Consider the following 6,000-nt stretch of genomic DNA (forward strand, 5'->3'; position numbering starts at 1 on the left):
TGGACTCGCGGCCCTCACCGCCGACACAGCGATGAATAACAACAACACCGCTGGCCCCCTTCCTCCTCAACCAACCTGCATCATGCTGGATATACACGCTAATATCCCGGTTGTGAATCCTATATTCGCAAGGGCCGAGCGTGTCCCGGGCAAAGGCAGGAGACTGAGGAGTGACCTGCAACCGGCGACAGTCAAGGCCCAAGACACGGTCAACACCCCCATCTACAGGCATGAAGAGTCCCCGCATCCAACCACGGGGGACATCGCATCTGGAGACGGACCTTGTCGGCCTCATCGGCGTTCTTTCCCGGCTTTTTTTCCAGTCGGGACCATGGCTCAATCAACCCCACCAGAGCCCTCAACGCCCTCAAACTTTGACGAGGGACCCCTCCCCCCACCCGCAGCCCAACTCCCGGCACCCCCCACCCTCCCCCCACCCGCAGCCCCACTCCCGGCGCCCCCCACCACCCCCCCACGGCAACCCGCGGCCGCAACTACTGCAGACATCAACAATGGACCTCCCTATTTTAACATGGAGGACATTAACAGTATTGCCAGTGTCAAAGGAATCCATTTGTTTCACCTGAACATCAACAGCCTTGGACCCAAACTGGCTGAGGTCAGACAAGTGTTCCAAAGCGGTAAGGTAAACATCCTAAGTTTCTCTGAAACAAAGCTGGACGAGTCCACCAGGGACCCAGAGATAGAAATAGAGAACTATACTATCATTAGGAACGACAGAAACAGGCATGGCGGTGGCGTGTGCATGTATATTCACAAAGACACTGAATATGTTACTCGTACTGACTTACAGCATGATGAAATTGAAACTGTGTGGGTTGAATTAATTTTCAAAAATGCTAAATCAGTATTAGTTGGCACCGTCTATAGACCGCCCGATCAGAATGGGTTTTATGATATACTTGAGGGGTGCTTAGCTGGGGAGGAATGTGTAGAGAAAATCCTGATTGGCGACTACAATACGGATATGCTTCGTAAGGAAGCACCTGTGTTTAAGTCATTTAGTCGGTTTTGTGATCTGCATGGTGTCAGTCAGCTAATTACCCAACCCACAAGAGTGTGTGATTCTACTCAAACTGTCATTGATCTCATTCTGACCTCGGACAAATCCAGAATCTCCAAGAAAGGGGTTATTGTATGTGGGCTCAGTGATCATTTTATGATTTTCTGTACCCACAAAATACAAAAACTAAAGTTTGACTGTCACAAAACAGTCATATCTAGGGACCTCAAAACCTACTCTAGTGAGGCCTTTAACCTTGAACTGGAGAGTCTGGATTGGTCCGATGTGCTCAGGAGCTCACTAGTCGAAGAAGCATGGCTTGGCTTTAAAACCAAATTTACATCAGTACTAAACATCATGGCTCCTTTGAGAACCATCAGGGTCAAAACCCGCTCGGAGCCATGGATGAATTCGGACATACTGACTGCAATGAAAGCCAGAGACAACAAATGCTCTGAACTTCTTAAATGCAAGTCCATGCTAGCCAAGCGCTTCGACAGTAATCTCCAAACCAAACAGTGCAACCTAAAAACCCAGTGTAACAAGCTAAGAAACGGTGTAATTGCCATGACCAAATCTGCCAAATGTAACTTTATCAATGATAAAGCCGAGGAAATCAAAAACAATCCTCGGGAACTCTGGAAGTTACTAAACAACCAACTAGGCTGTGGTCAGAAACTAAAAACCAGGTTTACTAACATAAACATCAAATCGAATAACACCCTCATCACTGACAAGCTTGATGTAGCCAACCACCTGAACATCTTCTTTACAAACATTGCAACAAAGCTGGTTAGCAAACTGCCCTCCCACTCTGGGCGTTTTGGTGTAGAGCACATCAAAGCCTTCTACAAAAACCTTGGTGTTTGTAAAGATGATTTCAAAATGGCAATGGTAACAACCGAGGAGGTACTTAAAAAACTGAGTGCCCTCCAACCCCACAAGGCCACTGGCCATGACAATATCCCCTCCAAATTTCTCAGAGACTCAGCCTTTTCCATAGCTCCAGTCATCACCCACATAGTTAACCTCTCCATCAAACAGGGACAGGTCCCCCAAGATTTTAAACTGGCCAAAGTAACCCCCTTGTACAAAAAAGGGAGTAAAGTAGAACCCGGCAACTACCGCCCTATTTCTATTCTAAGCTCCATCTCGAAAGTGATGGAAAAAATAGTCTATGAACAGGTTGAAAAGTATCTTGCCACTAATAAATTGCTGTACGAGTTCCAATCTGGTTTCAGAACATCCCACTCCACTGACACATGCCTCCTCTATTTGAGCGACCACATCAAACACGAGGTGGACGCTGGAAAATACTGCGGCATGGTCATGCTGGACCTCCAAAAGGCTTTTGACACCGTGAACCACTCCATACTGGTTAACAAGCTTAAAGCTATTGGTTTTGATAGCACATCAGTGAGCTGGATGCAATCCTACCTGGAGGGGAGAGAACAGATGGTGGAGGTGAACGGAACACTGTCCCCTCCCCTCCCAGTGAGCTGTGGCGTCCCACAAGGAAGCATACTGGGGCCTTTACTGTTCCTAATATATGTTAACGACATGACTTCAGCTTGTGACTGCAACTTGTTCCTGTTCGCAGATGACTCAGCACTGCTGGTCTCGGACAGGAACAAACTGCAGGTTGAAAAGACCCTCAGCTCTGAACTCGGTAGAATCTGCACCTGGCTCGCTGATAACAAACTATCCTTACACCTGGGAAAAACTGAATCCATCCTCTTCAGATCAAATAGTAATCTCAGCAAGGCAGATGGCTTCTTGGTTAGAGTGGGTGACAATATTATCACACGAAAAGATCAAATTACCTACCTAGGTTCCATCCTGGAGGCCAATCTTTCCGGTGATAAGATGGCCACCAACGTAATCAAAAAAGTCAATCAAAGAACAAGATTCCTTTACAGGATCTCCTCACTGGTCAGCAAAAACACCTTGAAGACCTTAACAGGAGCCCTCGTACAAGGTTTCTTTGACTATGCATCCACCTCTTGGTACCACAGCACCTCAAAGGCCCTTAAAACAAGGCTCCAGACCTCCCAAAAAAAACTGGTCAGGCTCCTAATGGGCCTCACCCCCCGAACCCACCTCACCCCTGCCCACTTTGACAGGCTGGGATGACTTAGGGTCGACGACAGAGTACAGCATCTTGCAATGGGTCTGGTCCACAAGATTCGATACACCACCAAGATACCCATGTACCTGTCTAAATACTTCCTTAATGTAAGCGAAGTCCACACCCACAACACCAGAGGGAGTGCAACAAACCATGTACAACCCAGATTCGGCACAAACAAGGGACTAAATTCTTTTCGCTCCTATGCCACCAAAATGTGGAACGCCCTACCAACTGTCATTAAGACATGTGAATCCCTTGACTCCTTCAAAACCGCTCTCAAAGGGCACCTACGGATGGCTGCAATTCGAAACTGGCCTCTGTAAAAACTGAATCCCCCCCCCCCCACCCCATTTCCCCTCACTGTATATGTATCTTTTCCCTTTTTGCTTCCTATATGATGAATTCCTGTTCTGTTCTTTAGCTACATAGAAGTGTCTATTTGTATGTCTCTAAATGTTTTGATGAATTGAACAATGTGGACCCTGTTGTAAACAAGTGTAATGCTTAATTGGGTCGTCCACTCACAGTTGACAGTCTTTTGTATTGAGTTTGTGCTTAAAATGTACTGTAAATTCTACAAACTGTTAATAAATATTTCAATCAATCAAAAGTACCGCAGGTCTTATTCCCTAACTTGAGTAAACTAAAGACCTGGAGGCGTGATCAATGCTCTTTGGCCACTCAGAATAGCCAAATGGCATTGATCACGCCTCCAGGTCTTTAGTTTACTGTTAGGGATTAAGACCTGGTACTTAAGACACGCACAATACAGCCCTCAGTGTCTTGCTCAAGGACACTTCGACACTAACTCTGGGGGAGTCCGGGTTCGAACTGGCAACCTTGCGGTTCCCATCCGGCCACTGAGGTTATGGATTCAGTCGGACAGACATACTCAACCCCTTTCAACCTGGTGTCCGTATTGTGTACATTTCACTATAGGCTGAATTGTAAATGAAAAAAGGTGTGAAAATAGCCGATACAAGCTCACGATGTGATATGGCATTCTGGCTATTTTAACTACTTTTTTGGGTGACACTGATCAGGACAAGACATTACATTTTCAGTTCTGGATACCAATTTGATCCGATCAGGAGAGAAACCGTGATGAGACAAAGAAGCTGACCAAATTGGAACACTGAAATTGGAGCTGATAAATGGGTACTTCCTGATTGCCTGAAATTGGCAACCCACCTGAAAATTTATTTTGTGTTTTAGTCCAGTTCACTATGTTCAGCCCTATGAGTTCGTAGGATGAAGACGAATATTTTTAAAACTATATTTTTGGAAACCTTATAGCCTAACCAATCAGAAAATGTTTGTTGCCATTTTTTTCGAGGTATAGCAGCCATCTTGGATCTTTAAAAATGGCTACTTTCAAAAACAAATGTCTCAATATCTCGCCTCCTAGATGACCCAAAATCAAGATTGCAATGGAGCTGATTACATTCTAAATGAGGCATATGTATGGGTGGGTATTTATTTTTTTAATAAAAGTTTTATCCTATAATTTAGCAATTTTATTCAGTGATTTCACTTAATTCAAATATCACTTATTTTTTTGTTTTGTTGTGATAATCCTCTCTACTATAGAGTGTGCTGACCATATAATATAAGGAGTTCCTCCCTGTCCCCAGTTAACCCCTGGGGGTCAAAAAACCTTAGGTTTCGTTTTTGACTCTTATCCTGATTGGACGAAAGGCTTTGGGTCCCAGCCAAAAACGAAACCTAAGGTTTTTTGAGTGAAATCACTGAATATACCTTCAAGTAAGTGTCAATTATCTAATGTAATCCTGGGCGCTGCACTTCCTCTGTCAACCTGGGGAGGGCAGCGGACTGACTCATGCTTCCTTCATGCATGAGGAGTCCAAGCGCAAGCTGCTTTTTTTCACCTGACAGGGAAGTTGGACGTAGAGTGCGGAAGCAACACGTTATTCCAACCAGTTCCTTTCCCCTCCATCAGGCGCCCCGGCTGGCCAGGGGGAGGTAGTTTAGAGACCACGATTACTGCATGTTTTTTGTGAGGGTACCTCAAAAAAGTTCCAGCATGTGTCTCCACAGTAAGCTGAATAATAAAAAGTGTGAATGGAGTTTCTAGTTGAAAGTGATTATTTTACGTGCCATAACCTGCCATTGAGCCCCATTATAACTTTCTCAAATTTGAAAGCACTATATTTCTACTTTTCTAGGCAAACATGTATATTTCTAGGCAAACATGTCCACCGTAAGATGAACCTAAGTAGGCTAGAATGGGTTTCTAGGTGTAAGTATGTAGGACTAGCATGCTAAAGTTCCAGCATGTGTCTCCACAGTAAGCTGAATAATAAAAAGTGTGAATGGAGTTTTTAGGTGAAAGTGCTTTTTTTGCCAATTTCTGCCATTGAGCCCCATTGTAAAATTCTCAAATTTGAAAGCACTATATTTCTAAAACTATGAAACATTTCAAAGATTCCTTTTCAGGCAAACATGTCCACCGTAAGATGAACCTAAGTAGCCTATAATGGGGTTTCTAGGTGTAAGAATGTAGGACTAGTAGCATGCCAAAGCTTGTGCTATTTCCATAGAGAATGCATTGGGCGTTTAAGTGAAATACCTCAGAAACTACAAAACATTTCAAAGTAAAAAGTTCCAGCATGTGTCTCCACAGTAAGCTGAATAATAAAAGTGTTAATGGAGTTTCTAGGTGAAAGTGTTTTTTTGACGTGCCAATTTCTGCCATTGAGCCCCATGTTAAAAGTCTCAAATTTGAAAGCACTATATTTCTAAAACTATGACACCTTTCAAAGATTCCTTTTCAGGCAAACATGTCCACCGTAAGATAAACCTAAGTAGGCTAGAATGGTGTTGG

Source organism: Protomyctophum parallelum (assembly GCF_964188405.1).
Source record: "Protomyctophum parallelum genome assembly, chromosome: 8".
Lineage (NCBI taxonomy): Eukaryota > Metazoa > Chordata > Actinopteri > Myctophiformes > Myctophidae > Protomyctophum > Protomyctophum parallelum.